This window comes from Symphalangus syndactylus, chromosome 9, assembly GCF_028878055.3.
Source record: "Symphalangus syndactylus isolate Jambi chromosome 9, NHGRI_mSymSyn1-v2.1_pri, whole genome shotgun sequence".
NCBI classification, from domain to species: Eukaryota; Metazoa; Chordata; class Mammalia; order Primates; family Hylobatidae; genus Symphalangus; species Symphalangus syndactylus.
In genome coordinates this window covers 61,491,061-61,515,663 of record NC_072431.2, presented here as the reverse complement: position 1 = coordinate 61,515,663, position 24,603 = coordinate 61,491,061, and the positions used below count along the sequence as shown (strand labels likewise).

Here is a 24,603-nt window from a genome sequence, read left to right as displayed (position 1 = left end):
TCCCTGACCCTGTAGGGTTATCTCAACCCAGGAAATCTGCAAACTCACTTGCCATGCACCCTCATGGACGCCTCTCAAGGGGAATGAACTGTCCTGTCCAAAGGTCATGGTGTGGTACTGGAGACACATGAGACACGGTGTCAGAGGCCGGTGTGACATTTGGAGTTCTGGGGAAGTGGGAGCACCTCCTCTATGGATCAACCACACCCCTCTAGCATCTATGGGGGAAGCCGATCCAGCTTCTCTCAGTGCTAAGCTAATCTGGGATCCACTTTTTCTTTTTCTTTTCTTTTCTTTTCTTTTTTTTTTTTTTCAGAGACAGAGTTTTAACCATGTTGTGTAACACAGTTAAACTTTGGCCATGTTAGGAGGACCTAGGGGTGTGGGGCAGCAAGGAGACAAGAAGAAGGTCTGGGGAAGTTATTTGGACAATGAAGAGAGCCAGGTGGGTCAACAATCCTCTGTGCTTTGCACTTGACAGCAACCGCCCCCCCTCCTGTTTCTCTGCTCTCATTTTATCTTTTATTTTTATTTTTTTAAAACATAAAGATGGGGTTGGCCAAGAGCTCTGTTGCCCAGGCTGGAGTGCAGTGGCACAATCACAGTTCACTGTAGCCTCAGCCTCCAGGCTCAAGCAACCCTCCCACCTCAGCCTCCTGAGTAGCTGGGGCTACAGGCACGCACCACCACACCTGGCTAATTTTTTATTTTTTGTAGAGGCGGGGCCTTGCTATGATGCCCAGTTTGGTTTCAAACTTCTGGCTTCAAACAATCCCCCGCCTCAGTCTCCCAAAGTGCTAGGATTACAGGTGTGAGCCACCATGCCCGGCTCCACTGCTTTTATTTTATTTTATATTTGAGATGGAGTCTCACTCTGTTACCCAGGCTGGAGTGCAGTGGTGCGATCTCAGCTCACTGCAACCTCCGCCTTCTGGGTTGAAGCGATTCTCCTGCCTCAGTCTCCCAAGTAGCTGGGATTATAGGCACCCGCCACCACGCCCGGCTAATTTTTTTGTATTTTTAATAGAGACAGGGTTTCACTGTGTTAGCCAGGCTGGTCTCGATCTCCTGACCTCAAGTGATCCTCCTGCCTCGGCCTCCCAAAGTGCTGGGATTACAGGCATGAGCCACCGGGCCTGGCCTAGCCTGGCTAATTTTTAAAAAATTTTTTGTAGAGATAGGGGTCTTGCTGTATTGCCCAGGCTGGTCTTGAACTCCTGACCTCAAGCCATCCTCTCACCTCGGTGTCCCAAAGTGTTAGGAGCCACCTTACCTGGCCAGAAAACATATTTAGACTATAGATGTTATCAAGCTCAATAATGAAAATGTAGAGGTTCAGACGGCTAAAGTTTTAGAGGGACAGAGCAAAGGGAAAGGGAAGCTTCATTGTACAATATTAAGAGATACTGTTCATGGATCAAAAAACAAAGGCCCCAGACTACTACTTAAATTATAAAAGTGATTAACAGAGGAATTAAATTAGGTATATAAATAATGTTGGAAGGGTGTGGGCAGGAGAGGTGAGCCTGTAGTTTAAATGACCTAACTCACATCAGTGGGACTCCAGAGGTATCATCTAAAATATCAGGCACAGGGCTGGACATGGTGGCTCATGCCTGTAATCCCAGTGCTATGGGAGGCTGAGGCAGGAGGATTGCTTGAGCCCAGGAGTTTGAGACCAGCCTGGGCATCATAGTGAGAACCTGTCTATTTATTTATTTATTTATTTGAGATGGATTATCTCTATATATCCCAGGCTGGAGTGCAGTGGCGTGATCTCGGCTCACTGCACCCTCCACCTCCTGGGTTCAAGGGATTGTCCTGCCTCAGCCTCCCGAGTAGCTGGGATTACAGGCACCCACCACCACACCCAGCTAATTTTTATATTTTTAGTACAGATGGAGTTTCACCATGTTGGCCAGGCTGGTCTTGAACTGCTGACCTCAAGTGATCCGCCTGCCTTGGCCTCCCAAAGTGTTGGGATTACAGGTGTCAGCCACTGCACCTGGCCTGTCTCTATATTTAAAAAAGAAAAGAAAAGAAGAACAAGAAGGAGGAGGAGGAAGAGGAGAAAGAAGAAAGAGAAGGAGAGGAAGAGGAAGGAAGAGGAGGAAGAGGAAGAAGAGGAAGAGGGAGAGGAGCGAGAGGTGGGAGAGGAAAGAGAAGAAGGAGAGGAAGGAAAAGAGGAAGGAGAGGAGAAGAGGGAGAGGAAGGAGAAGAAGGAGGAGAAGGAGAAAAGAAAAGAAGAAAAGAAGAAGAAGGAAGAGGAGGAAGAGGAAAGGAAGGAGAAGAAGAAGAAGAGGAGGAGGAGAAGGAGAAGGAGAAGGAGAAGAAGAAGAAAAGAAAGTCACAGGTCAAAATCAGCCAGAAAAACAATTATGTATGTACCAGCATGGCTGTAATGGCCAGAAGAAAATGCTAAACAAGATAAGAAGTTATCCTTTCAGCCGGATGCATTGGCTCATGCCTATAATCCCAGCACTTTGGGAGGCCGAGGCAGGTGGATCACTTGAGGTCAGGAGTTCGAGACCAGCCTGGCCAAAGTGGTGAAACCCCATCTCTACTAAAAATATTTAAAAATTAGCTGGGCGTGGTGGAGCGCTCCTATAGTCCCAGCTACTCTGGAGGCTGAGGTAAGAGAATCGCTTGAACCCAGGAGGAGGTTGCAGTGAGCCAAGATTGCACCACTGCACTCGAGCCTAGGTGACAGAACAATACTCCACCTTAAAAAAAAAAAGAAAATCAAGTTTATAGTCACTATTCTTTAGATTTGGGGAGCAAGTAAAAGAGTTTGTTCTCTGGCCAGCAGCAAGATTATTTGGGTATTTAAAAAGTATTTATGGGCTGGGTGTAGTGGCTCACACCTGTAATCCCAGCACTTCGAGAGGCCGAGGTGGGAGGATCACTTGAGCCCAGGAGTTCAAGACCAGCCACATAGCGAGACCCTCTCTCAACAACAAATAAAAAATAAGAAATAAATTAGCCAGGTGTGGTGGTGCTCACCTGTAGTTCCAGCTACTCAGAGGCTGAGGTGGGAGGATTGCCTGAGCCCAGGTGGCAGAGGTTGTAGTGAGCCATGATCACGCCACTGTACTCCATCCTGGGCGACAGAGCGAAACCCAGTCTCTAATTTAAAACAAAAAAAAGTATTTATGTATTTGACTTAGAATAAGTAATACATTCATAAGGTACAAAATTTGAATGATACAGAGTAGTATATAGTGAAATATATTCCTTTGCCCCTGGTCTCCCTTCTCCCGGTTCTCCAGAGACAACCAACCTTATCCCCCTCCCTTTTTTTTTTTGTTTGTTTTTGTTTCAGGAGGTATTTCATGCACATACAGGCAAATACATATACCTCGTATATATGTTCTTCCCTCACTTCCCACCACAATTGTTTGAGAACATACAAACGGTTTCATTCTATACCTACTGTTCTGTACCTTACATATTTCTTTTATCAATTTGTCTCAGAGACTGTTCTGTTTTAGCAATGAGCTTCCTTCCTTGTTTGTTTGTTTGAGACAGAGTCTCACTCTGTCACCCAGGCTGGAGTGCAGTGGTGTAACCTTGGCTCACTGCAAACTCCACCTCCCAGGTTCAAGCGATTCTCCTGCCTCAGCCTCCTGACTAGCTGGGATTACAGGCGCCCACCACGCCCAGCTAATGTTTTGTATTTTTAAGAGACGAGGTTTCACCATGTTGGCCAGGCTGGTCTCAAACTCCTGACCTCAAATAATCTGCCTGCCTCGGCCTCCCAAAGTGTTGGGATTACAGATGTGAGCCACCATGCCCTGCCGGCCCCTTGTTTGTTTGTTTTCGTTTTTTTTGAGACGGAGTCTCAGTCTGTTACCCAGGCTGGAGTGCAGTGGTGCAATCTCAGCTCACTGCAACCTCTGCCTCCTGAGTTCAAGCCATTCTCCTGTCTCAGCCACCCCTGTGACTACAGGCATGTGCCACCATGCTCAGCTAATTTTTGTATTTTTAGTAGAGACGGGGTTTCGTCATGTTGGCCAGGCTGGTCTCGAACTCCCGGGCTCTAGCGATCCTCCCACCTCAGCCTCCCAAAGTGCTGGGATGACAGGCGTGAGCCACAGAGCCTGGCCCAGATTATTTCTCAATCTTTTCATTTATGGCTTCTGGAGTTTATGTCATAATTTCATAATTTAGAAATGCCTCTTGGGGATTATTAACACCAATTCTCCCATGGACTTTTGGGGGCTTTTTTTTCCCTTCTCCCTTAAAAAATCATTTAAATATTTTATCTATCTGGAATTTATATTAGTGTAATATGTGAGATGTGGATGCAACCTACTTTTTTCCCCCCCAGCTGGCCAGTGAGTGTTTTTTTGGGGTGGGGGTGGGGAGGGAAGGAGAGGAAGGTAAGACAATGAGGAGGACAGTAACTGAAGAAGAGAAGCTTTCAGCTCGGTGTGGTGGCTCACGCCTGTAATCCCAGCACTTTGGGAGGCTGAGGTGGGCGGATCACCTGAGGTCAGGAGTTCAAGACCAGCTTGGCCAACATGGCGAAACCCCGTCTCTACTAAAAATACAAAAATTAGCCAGGTGTGGTGGTGCACACCTGTGATCCCAGCTACTTAGGAGGCTGAGGCAGGAGAATCGCTTGAATCCAGGAGGTGGACGTTGCAGTGAGCCTAGATCTCACCACTACACTTCAGCCTGGGTGACAGAGTGAGACCCTGTCTCAAAAAAAAAAAAGCTTCTTTGCCAGTGGGTGTAGCAGAAACCAGAAGTGACATAAACAGTCAGGAAGCCAGCTAGGTGTGGTGGCTCACACCTGTAATCCCAGCACTTTGGGAGGCCAAGGCAGATGGATCACCTGAGGTCAGGAGTTTGAGAGCAGCCTGGCCAACATGGTGAAACCCCATCTCTACTAGAAATACAAAAATTAGCCGGGTGTGATGGCACGAGTCTGTAATCCCAGCTACTCAGGCAGCTGAGGCAGGAGAATCGCTTGAACTCAGGAGGCAGAGGTTGCAGTGAGCTGAGATGGTGCCACTGCACTGCAGCCTGGGTGACACAGTGAGACTCCATCCCCCCCAAAAAAGTCAGGAAGCTGCTGAGATCATCCAGGTGAACGGTGAACCCACGTGGCCCCAGCTGGAACAGGGAGAGCAGAAAAGATGACAAGAGGAGGTTATGGAGATAGAATCCATAGGACCTGGTTATTGGTTCAATAGGAAAAGGCCAAAGAGGTAAAATGCCTGTTTCCTGATGTTTCCTTAGTGATGCTATATTATTATTAGCAGACAGAGAAAACTCAGTGTTTTAGGAGTTCTGGTTTCACAAAAAAGCAGGGGGCATGGAGTCAAAGTCCAAATTTGAAGCCTCACTGGGACACCCCGGGGAGATGTCCAACAGGGTGTTGAAAAGATGGCACAGAGTATCAGATATCTGGGTGAATTTCTCCACAGCTGTCTCCCGGGGTGAGTGTGGAGTACAGTCCCTTCGCTAGACAGGTATTGTGCCCCACCCTGAGGGCTACTGCATTCATCCAACCTGCTGGAGGGACTGGTTCCTGGACATAGGAAACCTGGCACCTGGGCCATGGTAATAATCTCTTTATATAGGATTTTGCTATTTTCACAATATTTTAAAGATGAAGAGTGGATGGGAATGGTGGCTCACACCTGTAATTCCTGCACTTTGGGAGGCCAAGGCAAGGGATCCCTTGAGGCCAGGAGTTCAAGACCAGCCTGGGCAACATAGCAAGACTCTGTCCCTACAAAAAATTTAAAAATTGCTGGGCGTGGTGGCTCATGCCTGTAATCCCAGCACTTTGGGAGGCTGAGGCGGGCGGATCATGAGGTCAGGAGATCGAGACCATCCTGGCTAACACAGTGAAACCCTGTCTCTACTAAAAATACAAAAAAATTAGCTGGGCACAGTGGCGGGCGCCTGTAGTCCCAGCTATTCGGGAGGCTGAGGCAGGTAAAGGGCGTGAACCCAGGAGGCGGAGCTTGCAGTGAGCAGACATCGAGCCACTGCACTCCAGCCTGGGCGACAGAGCCAGACTCTGTCTCCAACAACAACAACAACAAAAAAAAATTAAAAATTAGGCTAGGTGCAGTGTTCACACCTGTAATCTCAGCACTTTGGGAGGCCAAGGTGGGAGGACTGCTTGAGGTCTGAAGTTTGAGACCAGCCTGGGAAACATGGCATAACACCATCTCTACAAAAAAATTTCAATCAACTTTCTTTAAAATGAAAAATAAAAATACAAAAATTAGCCGGGTGTGGTGGCACATGCCTGTAATTCCAGCTACTAGGGAGGCTGAGGCAGGAGGATGACCTGAGCCCAGGAGGTCGAGGCTATATTCTTCCAGCCTCAGTGACAAAAGGAGACCCTGTTTCAAAAAATAAATAACATGTTATATAAATTATTTATATATTATATATAATATATAAATTATTTATATATTATATATAATATATAAATATAACAAATATATAAATGTATATTTATGTATTATTTTACATATTAATTTTTATTTTTTTGTGTGAAACCGAGTGTCACTCTGTCGGCCACACTGGAGTGCAGTCGTGTGAACTGGGCTCACTGCAACCTCTGCCTCCCGGGTTCAAGTGGGTCTCCTGCCTCAGCCTCCCCAGTAGCTGGGATTACAGGCACCCGCCACCATGCCCGGCTAATTTTTGTATTTTTAGTAGAGACGGGGTTTTGCTATGTTGGTCAGGCTGGTTTCGAACTCCTGACCTCAGGTGATCCACCCACCTCGGCCTACCAAAGTGCTGGGATTACAGGCGTGAGCCACCGCGCCTGGGCTATTTTTAAAAGATGGAGAAGGGACTCTGAGAGAAGTGAGTTGCACAGTGTTGCAAAAGGAATTCACAGCACAGCTAGTAATACTAGTAGTAGTAATAATAACAATGGCGATGAGAACACTTAGTAATGCCCTGCTCTAAATCCTTTAGGAACAAAGGTTATATCACTTAATCTTCATGACCCTGTAAAGTATAAACCATAGCAGGAGGCAGAGGTGGGCTTCATACCCCCCAACCAAGGCTGCCAGACTTTTCAAACCCCAGAAGCTCTCTGTATCCCCCAACTCCTCTCCCATCCAGGGCTTGCCACCTGCTTGGTCACTTCCCACCCCCAACAGGCCAGCCTTCAAATGCGAGCTCTAGGCAGTGTGTGGGGCCTCACGCCTGTAATCGCAGCGCTTTGAGAGGCCGAGGAGGGAGGATCACTTGAGACCAGTTCGAGACCAGCTTGGGCATCACAGCGAGACTGCATCTCTTCAAATAAAATAAAATTAGCTAGGTATGGTGGCGCGCCTGTAGTCCCAGCTACTGGGAGGCTGAAGTGGGAGAATCGCCTGAGCACAGGAGTTGAAGGCTGCAGTGAGCTGTGACTGCACCACTGCACTCTAGCCTGGGCGACAGAACGAGACCCTGTCTCTAAAAACAAACGCGCGCCCTCCGTCATCAGGCTGGATGGAGGGAAGCCAGGGAGACGACCTGGGCCTGAAGCCTCGCCAATTTCAGGTGAGGAAACAGGGCCGCGGAGGAGACAATGTGGCGATCACAAGCAAGCGGCGGCCTGAAGGAGGAGGCTAGACCGGTGGGCGCACAGCCACGGTTCTGCGGTGACCCCCGGGAGGGTGGGCAGCCGTCCCGGTGAACTGCAGGGTCGGAGCTGTAGAAGCCGCAGCCGCCGTCGCCAGGCGACTCAGCCACCCCCGGAACCACGCACTTTCATTTCTCCGCGGGGCAACCCAGCCGAGCCGCGAGGGGGCGTGGCCGGGCCGGGCCGTACCAAGAGCGCAAATTTGCAGGGGGAAGCGCGGGGGCTCCGGGAATGCACGCGCGGCTCGAGTGGGCGGGGCGGCGGCCCAATGGCCACGCCCCCGCCCCCGCGGCCGGCGCAGGCGGTGGTAGCGCCTCAGTGGTGCGGGCCTGCGCCCTGCCCAGGTGCCTCCAGAGAGCAGCCAGGCTGCCAGCGGTGAGTGCTAGCTTTCGCGGCGACGGCGGGGTGGGTGAGGTCGGGCCCCGGGACTTGGGGTTTGCCGGGCGCCTCAGTTCGCCGCGGCCGCCTGGCTCTCTGCGTCGGGGTGGGCCCTCGGGCCGGGACGCTGCGCGTCTCGCCCGACGCTCGGGCGGAAGGCATGGCTCCCACCCCGGCCCACCTCCGCGCCGCCCTTCCCCTAGAGCTGACCTCCCGCAACAGCCTGAGGGTCGACTTTACCACAGCCTGGGCCGAGAAAGCCCGGCAGGTCCTCGGCTGAGGGTTAGGGCTCGGTATCTCAGGGCTCGGGGTCCAGTCCCCGCGCCGCCGCCCCCCACGGGCTAAGCCACTTCAACTCTCCGAGCCTCAGTTTCCCCATCTGTACAATGAATGGGCCTCGGGAGGCAGCGAATTCTGGGGGTACTTAACGTGAGAGGCGCTCGATGCATGCTAATGGGACCCGAATCTAACCCTGCAGCATCAGGTGGGCTGAGTCGATGGATCACGGGAGCCCCTCAGCCTGGCCTGCATCCCTGAGGGCAATGCCCCTCGCAGGCAGGTGTCTCGGCGGCCCCCACAACACAGGTACCCGGCTCTCCTGGGGGAGCCGGGACACCCTTAGCTCGGGGGAGCAATTGGGTAAGAGTTCAAGGTCTCTTGGGCGCCAGGGGGAGGAGAGTAGAGGTTTCAGTGAGCTTGACCTCGACTTTTTGCATATTGTTTTTCAAAGCGAGTTACCCTTGTGTAAACTGGTGACCAGTAATAAGGAGTTTGGGGCTGTTTCAATGAAAGTGGCTGTCTCCTCTCTTAAGCCCTTAAAGCTGCAGCCTTGCCTTGCGTCAGCTTGGCCAAGCTGGAGAATGATGCCAGCACAAAGGGAAACAGGACTGGGCTGGGTGGCCCTGGCTTTGATTCTTGGCACAATAGCAAGATACCTCCCGGAGCCTCTGTTTTCTGATCAGTGGGTCTGTTAGTAAGACAGCCATCCTGCTCTCCCCACAGGGTTGAGATTCTGAGGATCGAGACAGGGTCCCAGAGAGTGGCATCAAGAACTTTAATCCTCCTTGTAAGCAGAACGTTTCTGGAACCCTCTGGGATCCAGTATCCCCACCGTTGTTCACTGCCGTAATTCCTCGGGCCTTGTTTTATGGAGAAGGCATTGATTCATTAACCATTAGCAAGTTCTACCTACGGAAATCCCTTTTGAGTGGTTATGGGGTTGGCTTGGTCAGGAGAACAGCTCCAAAGGCCCAGTTAGTAAACCAGGGAACCCAGAAAGGTCCACTTCCTTTTTTTTGGGAGGAGGGCTGTCTTAGGAGTTCTTATTTTCCTTTTAAGACAGTGGTTTTTGAGCTACTTATGGCCTTCATACCATCTAATGTTAGAAACTGTTTCGCTAAGCAGATAGCTTATTATAAAAAGTATTTGTACAACATCCGCATTTCAGAGAATGGGATGCTAGCTGCCAGTTGCGTGGTGGTGTGGAAACTTAGGAGTGGTCTTAATTTTCCAAAATTCTTCAGGTCCAGCACTTGAAAAAATAATAGGTAGATTTGAAATGAAACAACCCAGGGATATTCCTGAAAACAGCAGCATTGACCGCAGCCAATGTAAATCAGGTGTGGATCGTCCTGGGTAGTAGGAGTTTGTAAATGCCACGGAGGACGTTTGCTGCCAGACAAACCTGAATTTTAGGACCTGCTATTGGTTGACTCTGGGTTGATCCACCCTTAACCCCTTGAAAATCAGGATCTGTGTTAGGTAAGTCTGTGTATAATTAGGAGACAGGCCAGTTGAAATCAAAACTGCTTGGCAAATCCAGAACATTTACTCGTGAAGTCCATGGAACATTTCAAGTTAAAAATAATTTAGCTCCTAAGTAACTTTTTTTTTGAGACGGGTCTCACTGTGTCGTGCAGGCTGGAGTGCAGTGGCGCAATCATAGCTCACTGCAGCCTCAACCTCCAGGATTCAAGCAGTCCTCCCTCCTCAGCCTCCCAAGTAGCTGGGAGTACAGTCACGCACTACCACACCCAGCTAATTTTTTAAATGTTTTTGTAGAGATTTGGTTTTGCCATGTTGCCCAGGCTGGTCTCGAATTCCTGGGTTCAAGTGGTCCTCCTGCTTTGACCTCCTAAAGTGCTGAGATTACAGGTGTGAGCCACCGTGCCTGGCTTTCTTATTTCTTCTTTGTTTTTTTTTTTTTTTTTCTGATGGAAGCTCATGAAGTTACAGGACCTTTCATGGTTCCAGAGAGGCTGGCCGCCCCTACAAAAGCCTGGATGTCCTTGTGCTTTAGGGAGGAGCCAGAGAAACAGAGGTCAAGCTCTGGCACTGGCACTGTGTGTGGCCTCAATTGAGCATGTTGGCATTTAACTTTTTATTATATGTCAGACTCACTTAAAAATTAAAGTTAGAAAAAGGTGAAATGGAGAAATGACAATTTTCTTTTCTTTTCCTTTCTTTTTTTGAGATGGAGTCTCACTCTGTCGCCCAGGCTGGAGCACAGTGGGCTCACTGCAGCCTCTGCCTCCCAAGTTCAAGCAATTCTCCTTGCTTGAATTCTGCCTCAGCCTCCTGAGTAGCTGGAATTACAAGTACCCACCACCTGGCCAAAGATTTTGTGCTCATTAGCACACAGCCTCCCAGGTGGCTACCGCCTTAAAAGACTTTGAAAGGCCAATTCTAGGCTGGGAACAGTGGCTCACGCCTGTAATTCCGGCACTTTGGGAGACCAAGTTGGGTGAATTGCTTGAGTCCAGGAGTTCGAGACCAGCCTGGGTAACACGACAACTCCGTCTCTGTAAAAAAAAAAAAAAAAAAAAAAAAAATTGACTGGGCACAGTGGCTCACGCCTGTAATCCCAGCACTTTGGGAGGCCGAGGCAGGCAGATCACTTGAGGTCAGGAGTTCGAGACCAGCCTGGCCAACATGGTGAAACCCCGTCTCTACTAAAAACACAAAAATTAGCCGGGTGTGGTGGTGTGCACCTGTAATCTCAACTACTCAGGAGGCTGAGGCAGAAGAATCACTTGAACCCGGGAAGTGGAGGTTGCAGTGAGCCGAGATTGCACCGCTGCACTCCAGCCTGGGTGAAGAGTAAGACTGTCTTAAAAAAAAAAAACAAAAAAAACAAAAACCCCAAAAACAACAACTTGTTTTGCTGTGCAGTTTTGTCATCTGGCATCGGGCAGAAATTTGGACCCACTGGGCAGGTGGGAGAAGCATCTGAGTCAGAGGTCACTTACCTGCTTGCAGAGGCCACTGACCTATACCAAGCCTTAGTGTCTTCATCACTAAAGTCAGAGAAAGAATCCCCACTCCACCTGCCTCTGGGACAGCTCAGAACGTGTTACCCTTTCAACAGTGGGTCCTTCTTCCTTTTCTTGGCGCTGTAGCATGACACATAAAAAAGCACACATCCGGCCTTAGGATATGTGTAGGTTCTGGTTCGGGCACTTGAGAACTGTCACAGGGAGGGAAGCAAGCATACGATTCAACAAGAATGGCACAGTGTGTTGCATTCATTCTCAAGATGAGGGGGCGAGGCTTTTATTAGTGCTGAGCCTGCTGTTTGTTTCCATAGCAGGGCTCCAGGGGAGAGGTGATGTTTGAGTTGGGTCTCAGAGGATTGCTAGGAGTTCTTTGAGCCCACCCAGGCACACCAGCTCTGGGGGCATGTAGGGTATAGATTGCATGAGGCTGAGGTCGCATGGTGGCACTTGTCTGAAATGGTCCTAGGAACCATGCGAAGAGATGGGGAGGTGTTTTAAAAGGTCAGGGCTAAGTGACTAGCTCAGAGCAGTGTTTTTTTTTTTTTTTTTTTTTTTAGACAGAGTCTCACTCTGTCACCCAGGCTGGAGTGCAGTGGTGCGATCTTGGCTCACTGCAACCTCTGTCTGCTGGGTTCAAACAATTCTTGTGCCTCAGCCCCCTGAGTAGCTGGGATTACAGGCGCCCGCCACCATGTCCGGCTCAGGAACGGTGTTTTCTTGTATTGAATATTCTCTTACTGCCTAATATCCTCTCTGGGTGAATGAACAACCATTTGGGAAATTTTTACTGTGTCTAAATTTGTAGTCATACTGTTTTAGAGCTCTACATCTTAAAAGTTTTTCCTCCCCAAGCGAGATGTTTGTGTCAGTTGTGTTCTTGTTGGGATTAGTGTGCACACGCCTCTCTGCGTCTGTGCGTGCACATGTTTGTGTGTGTGTGTGTGTGTATGCATAAAAGGGGGAGAGAAGATGGTGGAGTTCCATGGGGCAGACCATGGTTCTTTGCAGATTGGTGGCTCCAGTTGGTTGGGTTCACTGGAGCCACGTTCATCAGTTTCTTTCTTTCTTTCCTTTTCTCTCTCTCCTCTCTCTATATTTATTTATTTATTGTTATTTGTAAAAGTGGGGTCTGGCTATGTTGCCCAGGCTAGTTTCAAACTCCTGGCCTCAAGTGAACCTCCTATCTCAGCCTCCCAAAACCCTGGGATTACAGGCATGAGCCACTGTGCCCAGCCCAGTAACTGTTACTCCTGACGCTGGTTGGTGTGGCAACTCAGTTGATGCTTGGACGTGTTGTGAACAAAGCCCTGGGGAACCTGATTCTTCTGGTGGTTTGTGCAGCAAACTGTTGATGTGGGAAGCTTATTTATTTCACTTGTTAAAGAGGTGACTTGGATAGGGGGATATCTAAGAATTGTCCTTTAATTGGAGTGCTGGAGGGTGTGGCATTCGGATCTCCTTTGTGCAGCATCTGTACATAGCTGAGAGAATTGTACACATAGTTTCCCGAAATGCGTCAGTTTCAAGACTAACCTAGAATATGTTGGTGGCCAAACTGTGGTGCTGTCAGCTGTGGACTGTTCTCCAAGAGTTGAATTTTTTTTTTTTTTTTTTGAGACAGGGTCTCACTCTTTTGCCTAGGCTGGAGTGCAGTGGTGTGATCTTGGCTCACTGCAACCTCTGCCTTCCAGGTTCAAGCAATTCTCCTGCCTCAGCCTCCCAAGTAGCTGGGATTACAGGCGCGTGCCACCACGCCCGGCTAATTTTTTTTTGTATTTTTAGTAGGGATGAGGTTTCACTGTGTTGGCCAGGCTGGTTTCAAACTCCTAACCTCAAGTGATCCACCTGCCTCAGCCTCCCAAAGTGCTAGGATTACCAGGCGTGAGCCACCATGTCCAGCTTATAAGAATTGAATTCTTTAGGAGGCATCTGGTAGGAGAATAGAAGGGGAAAAGTTGCCTTTTGTCTACTTGGATGTAGTAATGAGGAGGAAGATGGGGCACTGTGGGGCGTGTCCTCTAATTTGGAACAGATCTAATTTATTTCTAGGTGAAAGTTAGGAACAGTGCTTACTCATTCTATTTATCTGCCCTCGTTTTATCTTCGGCACTTTTTCCTCCAGCCCTGTTTCTGAGCTCAGTGTCACATCACCTCTGCCGTGTTGATGCCGGTGTTCTTAGAGCACTGTGTCCTAGTGATACTTTGATCTTCATGGGCATGCATAATCAGTGCATTGGGTAGGCCGGGCCTGTACAAAGGTTTGCAGGGTTGTTTAGGAACACGTGAACTACTGTCACCTTTCTGAACTTTCCGAACTCATACGTAGTGACTGTAGGTCACTTGGGTTGAGTTTTCAACACTGCAAACAGGGATGGCAGTTCTTGAATACACAGGAGAGTGCATTAGCCAGTGGTGCCCTGGATCATTCAGAGTGCAGTTTGGCATCAGAAATGTTCCATCAGGTATTTGTGGTCTTGTGAAGAAAAGCCACTGTTGTTTTTGGTGAAGGGCTTCAGACCCTTTGACTGCTCACAAAACCACAGTCTAACATGGACACGTTGGACGCGTTCCTTACGTAATGTGATTTGCAAACTCAGGAGTCATTCAGTGTCACAGCAGTGATCAAAAGTTCCCGGCCCATCTACCCAAAACCTCCACAACAAGAGCTCTGTCAGTGGCCTCACCGACTTCCTGGGCCCTGAAGCTCCAAGGACAAAAGACTCTTGTCCCTTTTAACTTCCTCTCCATTCTGGGTCTCCCACCACCACCAAGTCCTGTAAGTTTTTAGTCTTTTTTTTTTTTTTCTTTTTTTTTGAGACATTCTCGCTTTGTTCTTCAGAGTACAGTGACACAATCTCGGCTCACTGCAACCTCTGCCTCCCAGGTTCAAGTGATTCTCCTGCCTCAGTTTCCCGAGTAGCTGGGATTATAGACGCGCGGCACCGCGCCCAGCTAATTTTTGTATTTTTAGTAGAGACAGGGTTTCACTGTGTTGGCCAGGCTGGTCTTGAACTCCTGACCTCAGGCGATCTGCCTGCCTCAGCCTCCCAAAGTGCTGGGATTACAGCAGGCGTGAGCCACCACGTCCAGCCCTTTGAATCTCTTTCCAGTGCTGTGGTTTTACTGTAGCCCCTTGTCACTTCCTGCTGCCCTGACCCTTAATTGACCCGTAATTCTCCCTCTCTTCCCCTCCCCACTACGTCCCAAGATCTGTCCATGGTACCATTGCTAGTTGATCTTGAAACCCTGCTTCGGTCACCCCTCCTTTCTCTTCGCCCAGACTGGAGTGCAGTGGCACGATTTGGCTCACTGCAACCTCCGCCTGTCAGGTTCAAGTGATTCTCATGCCTCAGCCTCCTGAGTAGCTGGCACTACAGGTGCATGCCTCCACACCTGGCTAATTTTTGTATTTCTAGTAGAGACAGGGTTTCACCATGTGGGCCAGGCCAGTCTCGAACTCCTGGCCTTAAGTGGTCCACCCAGCTCAGCCTCCCAAAGTGCTGGGATAATAGGCATGAGCCACTGTGCCCAGTCACTGTCACTGTCTTATTGCATGTTTTCTTCTCCACCTGCTTTCATAAAGGATAAACAGTGACTTAATAAAAGGTGTCTTAATTCTCCCCTCCCTAGTAGCAATACGGTTGGACTAGAAGGTGAATTCAGTTGAGAACAGGGAACCTCCGTATCATTTCTGCGAGTGTAAGCTGGGGCATAGAACAACGCCAGGCATAAGGTAGGCACTTGGATGAATGGATGAATGAATAAATATGGCTTCTATCCCCCCCAAGTTTACTGCTGAGCTTTCTTCTGCATTTTGACTGAGCTCAGATGTCAAAACTGGGTCTGATCTGTATTTTTTTTTTTTTTTTTTTGAGGCAGAGCCTGTCACTCTGTCACCCAGGCTGGAGTGCAGTGGCGCAATCTCGGCTTACTGCAACCTCTGCCTCCTGGATTCAGACAATTCTGGTGCCTCATCACGCCTGGCTAATTTTTTGTAATTTTAGTACAGTTGGGGTTTCACCATGTTGCCTAGGCTGGTCTCGAACACCTGGCCTGAAGCAGTCTGCCCGCCTCGGCCTTCCGAAGTGCTGGGATTACAGGCGTGAGCCACTGCGCCTGGCCTCGTCTGTACTTTTGAAGATTATTCCAAGGTACAGTAGGAACTTTTGGTAGGACTTTAGTTTTCCATCCAGGTATAAAATTTTGTGTCAGTGTTGGGGTTGTGCATATTCAGTAGCTACAACACTAGAAAGATGGCAAAGCAGGAGCAAAGAAAAATCCCTTTGGCTCCAGAAAATCTGAAAGCAGAAGGCTTATCAAGGCCTCAAAGCCACCCAGTCAAAGCAGGCACTTTTGGCAGAGGAGGAACAGAGGAAAGGAAAAGGGCTCAGGTTTAAATGACTGGAATAATTCCTACATGATTCCTGGCGGCAGAAACATGACAAGGTGCTTCTTAGACCACTAGAAGTAAAACCTCACGCCTTGGAATCGCCAGATAAACATTCCTTGGCCTTTGTTGTACTCATCGAAAGGATTGATGGCGTGAGTTTACTGGTGCAGAGAACCATTGCAAGACTTCACCTAAAGAAAATTTTTAGTAGTTGTCTTTGTAAAAGTCACCCCCCAGAACTAAAAATGCTGCGTATAGTGGAACCTTATGTGACCTGGGGATTTCCAAATCTGAAGTCTGTCCGGGAACTCATTTTGAAACGTAGACAAGCCAAGGTCAAGAATAAGACCATCCCTCTGACAACAGAGTGATTGAGGAGCACCTGGGAAAGTTTGGTGTCATTTGCTTGGAAGACCTCATTCATGAAATTGCCTTCCCAAGGAAGCATTTCCAGGAGATCCCATGGTTCTTGTGCCCTTTCCACCTCTCGGTGGCCTGTCATGCTACCAAAAATAGAGTGGACTTCCTGAAGGAGATTGGCACACCTCCATCTCCTTGGGGTCTGTGCATCAATCAGCTCATCTCCCAGCTGGACTAGAGCCAGGTGCCAAACTACAGTAAATTTTTATCAATGAAGTGGAAGCTTGTGTTATTTTGGGGGGCGGGTGGGCGGGGCCGAATTTTTATCAAGTATCTTCAGAGAAGATTATTTCCTGCTTTATCTTCAAAAACTGGAAAGGAAGGGTCAAAGGAAAGACAGTGGCTGGCCAGGCCCGGTGGCTTACGCCTGTAATCCTAGCACTTTGGGAGGCTGAGGCGGGCGGATCACCTGAGGTCCGGAGTTCAAAACCAGCCTGACCAACATGGAGAAACCCCGTCTCTACTAAAAATACAAAAATTAGCTGGGCGTGGTGGCACACGCCTGTAATCCCAGCTACTCAGGAGGCTGAGGCAGGAGAATTGCTTGAACCCGGGAGGCGGAGGTTGTGGTGAGCCAAGATCGCACCTTTGTACTCCAGCCTGGGCAACAAGAGTGAAACTCTATCTCAAAAAAAAAAAAAAAAAAAAAAAAAAGAAAAGAAAAGAAAAGACAGTAGCTTACGTTGATGGCAGGCACCTCTCATCACAGTCCATTTCCAAGGAAAAATTCCAGTGTTTTCTACATTGGCTGCCGCCTCGTCTGAAATCACATTTCATGGAGAAAGGAGTCCTGCTTTGTTGCATCTTCTATCCTAGGGTTTAATGTTGGTAAATGAGTAACTCTAGCATTTGTACAAGGCTCCCTAAGATTCCTGCAACAGTCGACCGAGCCCGGGGACATAATTGAATCCGGAGATTCCTGGGGCCTTGAAAAAGACTTGAAATACACATAGGAAGAAAGGCACAAAAATAAATGCTCACTTGTCTCTGCAAAAAAAAAACAAACTGTGTCTCAAGTTCCTTCTGTAGTTGATAATTTATTCAGTAATCATTTTATAATTTAAGAAGAATATTCTGACTCTTTCTAAATCTTTCTAGATCAGTTACCTGGATGCTGAAGACTTGAATAAATTTGTTTATTTAAAAAATTCTAGGGCCTGGCGCAGTGGCTCATGCTTATAATCTTAGCACTGTGGGAGGCCAAGGTGGACGGATCACTAGAGCCCGGGAATTCAAGACCATCCTGGGCCACATGGCAAAATACCGTCTCTATTTAAAAATTAGTGTTTTTAAACATCAGTGTTTAAAAATTAGCTGGGTGTGGTGGTGTGTGCCTGTCATCCCAGCTACTTGGGAGGCTGAGGTGGGAGGATCACCTGAGCCCAGGGAGGTTGAGGCTGCAGTGAGCCATGATCAGACCACCGCACACCAACCTGGGTGATAGAGTGAGACCCCATCTCAAAATATACAGTAATAAACGAAAAATAGAAAATTCCCCAAATAAATAAATAATAGAACATTCTAATGAAAATGAAAGGAGTTGAGTGTAACCATTGAGTGTCTGTGCTGGGTGTTTCTGTCTCATGTAACCAACATAGCACTGTGAGGATGGTCATCCCGGAGATGGACTGTGATAAATCGTGTGCCCAGGATCCCAGAGTGCGTAGGTGGCATATCTAGGTTTTGAACCAAGGTCTGTTGGCCTTTTGTAGCTCAACTGGGTTGTGAGTTTGTTGAATTTCACGTTCCATGCTTTCCCCAACCAAGCCAAAAACCAGAGGGGTAACTGAAAGCTGAGAGCCTGGTAATTGAGAAAAGGACTCTGGGAGGTGATGGTGTCAAAAAGCAGTCCAGGGAAGCTCTTGTGGTTGAGCACACAGCTCTGTCCAGAGCTTCCTAGATGCCAAGGCAAAGAAGGATGGGGTTACATAGCAAGCATTATTGGAAAAAGGAAGCCGACCAGTTTCTCGTTAGTATTTTTCAGCTGGGCGCGATGGCTCATGTCTGTGGTCCCAGCACTCTGGGAGGCTGAGGCAGGAGGATCACCTGTGGCCAGGAGTTTGAGACCAGCCTGGGCAAGAGAGAGAGAGACCCTGTCCCTTCAACAAGAAAATACACATTTAAAAAATTAGCCAGGCATGGTGGTGTGCACCTGTAGTCCCAGCTACTCAAGAGGCTGAAGCAGGACGATCACTTGAGCCTGAGAGTTCAAGGCTGTAGTAAGCTATGATTGCACCATTACTTTGCAGCCTGGGTGATGGAGCAAGACCCCCATCTCTTAAATTTTTTTTAAAAAAGTGCTTTTCCCTGGGCCTTTACATGAGGATCATTGAATAAACCAATGGTCAGCAGCCCGTGTACTCAGCAAGTATTTGTAGAGAGCAACGTATATGCCAAGCTCTCTTCGAGGTGCTGGGACTACTCTTGTGTGTGGAAAAGACCAACAAGATGAAAGATGATGTTGGCCTAGGCCAGGGTGGAGGTGCTGTTTTCAAGAACAGGAGTGTTCCCACAGGTGACCCTTTCTGGGTCCCATCTAGGTAAGAGGCTGAGAGATTCAGGCTCAGTTGTAAATTCTGTAAGGGCAGTTCTTTGGGAGGTGTGAGCAAGAGAATGGAATCAGAGCGATTATTTTAGCAGGCAGGAGTGAAACTTGAGAATCTGGCAGAGTGAGGAGCGATCTTGTGCCAGAGTGAGAGGCAGCCAGTCCAAAGTGAAGGCTCTGAAGCTTTTAGTACCTCCCACGTACAGTGTCCTGCTTTTTTTCTTTTTCTTTTCTCTCTCTTTTTTTTTTTAAGGCAGGACACTTGCTCTGTCACCCAGGATCGTTGCTCACTGCAGTCTCAAACTCCTTAAGCCCTTCCAAGTAGCTGGGACTACAGGCACACGCCACCATGCTTGGCTAGTTTTTCTTTCTTTCTTTTTGCAGAGATGGGGTCTTGCTATGTTGCCTAGGCCGATCCCAAACTCCTGGGCTCAAACGATCATTCTGTTGACCTTCCAAAGTGCTGGAATTACAGGCATGAGCCACTGCACCTGGCCCCCTGCTATTTTTCCTGTGATATTTGAAAAGCTTAGCTTTTAGTAGGTGATCTCAGGCAGAGCCAAGAGGTCTTAGAAAGCAGCACGGCTCTGTTCCGATGCTCCTGGCTGAAGGGCCAGTGTGCTGTGCCATTGAGGGAGAAGCATTGACTCTGGTCTGGGAGATTCTGTTCATTTAGTCATTCAGCAAACAAATATTGAGTGCCGGCTGGGCGTGGTGGCTCACGCCTGTAATCCCAGCACTTTGGGAGGCCGAGGCGGGCAGATCACCTGAGATCGGGAGTTCGAGACCAGCCTGACCAACATGGAGAAAACTGTCTCTACTAAAAATATGAAATTAGCCGGGCGTGGTGGCGCATGCCTGTAATCCCAGCTACGTGGGAGGCTGAGGCAGGAGAATCGCTTGAACCCGGAGGGGAGAGGTTGCGGTGAGCTGAGGTTGCGCCATTGCATTCCATCCAGTCTGGGCAACAAGAGCGAAACTCCGTCTCAAAACAAAAACAAAAATATTGAGCGCTCATGTTATGCCAAGTCTGATGAGCACCAGGGTTATAGGGGTGCGGGATAGCTCCACCCAGACATGAGACCAATCCTGTGTCCTTCTGCAGGGATTATTTCATCTTGGGCAGTGCTGTCATCTGATGATGTGGCCAGGATGTCAGCTGCAAAATGAACCCCAGGTCATTCAGTGAGGCTACTTCTACCTGTAACTTTGCCGTGTCCTAAAAAGGTCTTGAAGGGTAGACAGATGGTTGATAGAATAGCTCTGGAGACAGTTGGTCTGGGTTTGAATCCTGGTTCCACCATTTATCGATTCCCTGATGTTGGACAAGTTCCTTTAACCTTTGTGACAATTACAGCTCCTGTATGTCAGAGCAGTGTTGTAAGGATGAAATGAAACAGCAGACTGTCATATTGTGAGTGCTTACCACATGCTGTTACTACATGTACATTACATTATAAGAGGGGAAGGTATTCTCTTAGACAACTCACTCTGTTCATTAGTTAAAAACAAATCAGGGCCGGGCTTGGTGGCTCACACCTGTAATCCCAGCACTTTGGGAGATTGAGGCGGGCTAATGGCTTGAGCCCAGGAGTTCAAGACCAACCTGGGCAACATGGCGAAACTCCGTATCTTAACAAAAAATACAAAAAATTAACGGGGCTTGGTGGTGGGCGCCTGTAGCCCCAGCAACGCAGGAGGCTGGGCTGTGATCACGCCACTGTACAGCAGCCTGGCTGGCAGAGTGAGACCCTGTCTCAAAAAAAACCCCCAAAAAACAAAAACCAGGTCAGGAGTGGGAAGTGACTGCTGATGAGTGTGGGATTTCCTTTTGGGGGTATGAAGATGTTCTGGAATCTGGTAGTGGTGATGCTTGCACAGTGGGTGAATATAGTGAAAACCACTGAATTTTACACTTTAAAATGATGAATTTTATGGTGTGTGAGTTCTGTCTCAGTTTTTTTTTGTTTGGGACTGACTCTCGCTCTGTGGTCCAGGCTGGAGTGCAGTGGCCCAATCTCAGCCCACTGTAACCTCTGCCTCCCGGCTTCCAGTGATTCTCTTGCCTCAGCCTCCCGAGTAGCTGGGATTACAGGTGCCCACCACCACGCCCAATTAATTTTTGTATTTTTAGTAGAGACGGAGTTTCACCATGTTGGCCAGACTGGTCTCGAACTCCTGACCTCAAGTGATCTTGCCCTCCTCGGCCTGAGGCATGAGCCACTCACTGCTCCCAGTCTCTATCTCAGGTTTCTTTCTTTTTTTTTTTTTTTTTCGAGATGGAGTCTTGCTCTGTTGCCCAGGCTGGAGTACAGTAGAACAATCTCCACTTACCACAACCTCCACCTCCTGGGTTCAAGCGATTCTCCTGCCTCAGCCTCCGGAGTAGCTGGGATTACAGGCACACACTGCCATACCTGGCTAATTTTTGTTTTTTTAGTAGAGATAGGGTTTCACTGTGTTGGCCAGGCTGGTATCCACCCGCCTCGGTCTCTCAAAGTACTGGGATTACAGGTGTGAGCCACCGCGCCTGACTTCTATCTCAGTTTTAAAAAATCAGGTTTATAGGTCATGAGTTCTTGAGCAACTAGACTCCCACCAGTTGTGCCTCCAGTTCCCTGTCACCTTGAGCTAGTCCTGGACACCTGCAGCAGACATACGTTCACTGCGTGTTTCTGGGCTCCCACACATTTCTAAGCCCTCTTGAAGTTAACTTCGGGTAATGGTCTGTGAGAGGAAGTCACGTATGTCACTTGCCAAGTAGCCTCTCAAGTAGCTGGAAGTATAGGCATGTGCTACCACGCCCGTCTAATTTTGTATTTTTAGTAGAGACAGGGTTTCTCCCTGTTGGTCAGGCTGGTCTCCAACTCCTGACCTCAGGTGATCCACCCACCTTGGTCTCCCAGAGTGCTGGGATTACAGGCATGAGCCACCTTGCCCAGCCCTTATGTATTTATTTTTTAAAGACACGGTCTTGCTCTGTCACCCAGGCTGGAGTGCAGTGTTGGGATCATATCTCACTGTGTAACCCCCAATTCCTGGGCTCAAGTGATAATCTAACCTCAGCCTCCTGAGTAGCTGGGACTACAGGTGTGCACCACCACACCTCACTAATTTTTTAATTTTTTGTAGAGATGGGGTTTCACTGTGTTGCCCAGGCTGGTCTCAAACTCCTGGCCTCAATCGATCCTCCCGCCTCAGCCTCTCAATGTGCTGTGATTACAGGCATGAGCCACTGTGCCTGTCCAGCAACAATATTTATAACAGCCCCCAAAAGGAAACAATCCAAGTATCCATCACCCATTGAATGTATAAACAAAATGTGATATATCCACACAATGAAATGTTACTTAGGCATGAAGAGGAATGAAGGGCTTATGCATGCTACAACGTGGATGGACCTTGAAGACATTATTCTAAGTGAAAGAAGCCAGTTACAAAGGGCCACTTATTGTGCGATTTTATTTTTTTATTTATGTATTTATGTATTTATTTGAGACAGAGTCTCCCTCTCTCACCCAGGCTATAGTGCAGTGGTGCAATCTTGGCTCACTGCAACCTCCACCTCCCAGGTTCAAGTGATTCTCCTGCCTTAGCCTCCTGAGTAGCTGGGATTACAGGCGCTTGTCATCACGCCCAGCTAATTTTTTTGTATTTTTAGTAGAGACGGGGTTTCACCACGTTGGACAGGCTGGTCTTGAACTCCTGTCCTCAAGTGATCCTCCCGCCTCGGTCTCCCAAAGTGCTGGGATTACAGGTGTGAGCCTCCACGCCCAGCCCCTGTTTTTCCTTTTAAAGCCGTGACTCTATTTTCCCTTCTGGCTTTGGTGTGTGCTCTTCCCTACTCTGTCTCCTTCCCCTTTGAGTTGTTTCCATCAGGAAGCCCTCCTTAACCACTACCAGACTCACCCACACATGAACCAGCTCCTGCCATCTGTTCTGTTTATTTTGGCAAGGAAGTAAAGATGTGTCTTCCACCAGAAAAGCAGAGGCCACTACTCAATTCAGTTTGCCCTCCCTGCTGGGGCACAGGTGTCATGGCCTCCCTTAAGTGCTTATTAATTCCTGTGTTTCAGCTTTCATCCTTCCACCCGCTGCTAGGCCTCTGTGCACACAGTGCTTTGTGAAATTGCTCCTGTCTCCAGCTTAGCAGTGTGCCTTGAAGAGGAAGAGCTGCAGAGAAATGTTGCAGAGAAGTGGGAAGATCACTTGAGGTCAGGGGTTCAAGACCAGCCTGGCCAACATGGTGAAACTAAAAATACAAAAAGTAGCTGGGCATGGTGGTGCACGCTCTGTAATCCCAGCTACTCAGGAGGCTGAGGCAGGAAAATCGCTTGAACCCGGGAGGTGGAGGTTGCACTGAGCTGAGATCACACCACTGCACTCCAGCCTGGGTGATAGAGCAAGACTCGGTCTCAAAAAAGAAAAACAAAAAAGTGTACTGAACACCAACTCTAGGTCATCTCTGTGACCTGTGCTTGGATATTCATGGCATGTGTTTAAATTCTAGAATTTAAAAATAAATTGCTTTTTGAAAAATAATTTGACAGTAAGTCAGGGACATTAAAAATATTTATTCCCTTTGATTCAGAAATATTTCTAAGACAAATTCAGAAATTCTTTTTTTTTTTTGAGACAAATTCTGGCTCTGTCCGCTCAGGCTGGAGTGCAGTGGTGCGATCTTGGCTCACTGCAACCTCCGCCTCCCAGGTTCAAGTGATTCTCATGCCTCAGCCTCCCGAGTAGCTGGAACTGCAGGTGTGCACCAACACGCCCAGCTATTTGTTGTACTTTTTTGTAGAAACAGGGATTTGTTTTGTTGCCCAGGCTAGTCTTGAACTCCTAAGCTTAAGCGATCTGCCTGCCTCGGCCTCCCAAAGTGCTGGGACTACAGGCATGCACCACTGTGCCTGGGCCAGAATTTCTTTTTTTTTTTTTTTTTTTTTTTTTTTTTTTTTGAGACAGAGTCTCGCTCTGTCGCCCAGGCTGGAGTGCAGTGGCGCAATCTCGGCTCACTGCAAGCTCCGCCTCCCGGGTTCACGCCATTCTCCTGCTTCAGCCTCTCCGAGTAGCTGGGACTACAGGCGCCCGCCACCACTCCCGGCTAATTTTTTGTATTTTTAGTAGAGACAGGGTTTCACCGTGGTCTCGATCTCCTGACCTCGTGATCCGCCCACCTCAGCCTCCCAAAGTGCTGGGATTACAAGCGTGAGCCACCGCGCCCGGCCCAGAATTTCTATTTTAAGGAACTTATCAGTGGCGTACAAAGACTTATGTTGAAAATATCTCAATCCTGTTTTTCATGACTTTTTTTAAAAACAATTTTAATTTTTTTCTTTTTTTCTGTACTAGAAAATGCACTGTAACTTGACATTGTAATAGTGAAAATATAATGACATTTGAGAATCTATAACGAGAAAATGTTCACAATTTAATATATGAAAAGAAGTAGAACAAAATTATATGTAGTATAAAACCAATGAGGTTAAAAACATGGCCGGGCACGGTGGCTCACACCTGTAATCCCAGCATTTTGGGAGGCCAGGGTGGGTGGATCATGAGGTCAGGAGTTTGAGACCAGCCTGGCCAACATAATGAAACCCCATGTCTACTACAGATACAAAAATTGTATGGAGCATGGAGGCAGGCACCGAGCATGGAGGCAGGCACCTGTAATCCCAGCTACTCGAGAGGCTGAGGCAGGAGAATCGCTTGAACCTGGGAGGCGGAGGTTGCAGTGAGCTGAGTGAGATGGCACCACTGCATTCCAGTCTGGGCAACAGAGCAAGGCTCCATCTCAAAAAAAAAAAAAAAAAGAAAAGTATGTCCTGTAATATACATGTAAAAAATGGGTAGAATGAAACCAAATAAGAGTTTAGATTATGTTTTCTTTAATTTTATGTTTTAAAATATAGCACATTTTCTTCACTAAACATGCTTTTAAATTTTTTAATTGACACAGTTGTATGTATTTATAGTGTATGGC

At 48.2% G+C, this 24,603-nt stretch overlaps 1 protein-coding gene and 1 pseudogene across 2 annotated transcripts in view; both read left to right on the top strand.

The window, feature by feature from the left end:
• The first annotated feature begins 7,880 nt into the window (after nucleotides 1-7,880).
• Nucleotides 7,881-24,603, top strand: part of POR (cytochrome p450 oxidoreductase) — a 70,149-nt gene continuing 53,426 nt past the window's right edge. Inside the window, exon 1 of one of the 2 annotated variants that reach the window (XM_063646365.1) lies at nucleotides 7,881-7,984. The gene's annotated coding sequence lies outside the window, so the exon portion shown is untranslated. Of the gene's footprint in view, nucleotides 7,985-14,891; nucleotides 14,996-24,603 lie in introns of those variants that run through there. The other variant, XM_055292798.1, reaches the window with a different exon arrangement.
• LOC129489750 (ribosomal protein uL30-like) lies at nucleotides 15,003-16,295 on the top strand (annotated as a pseudogene).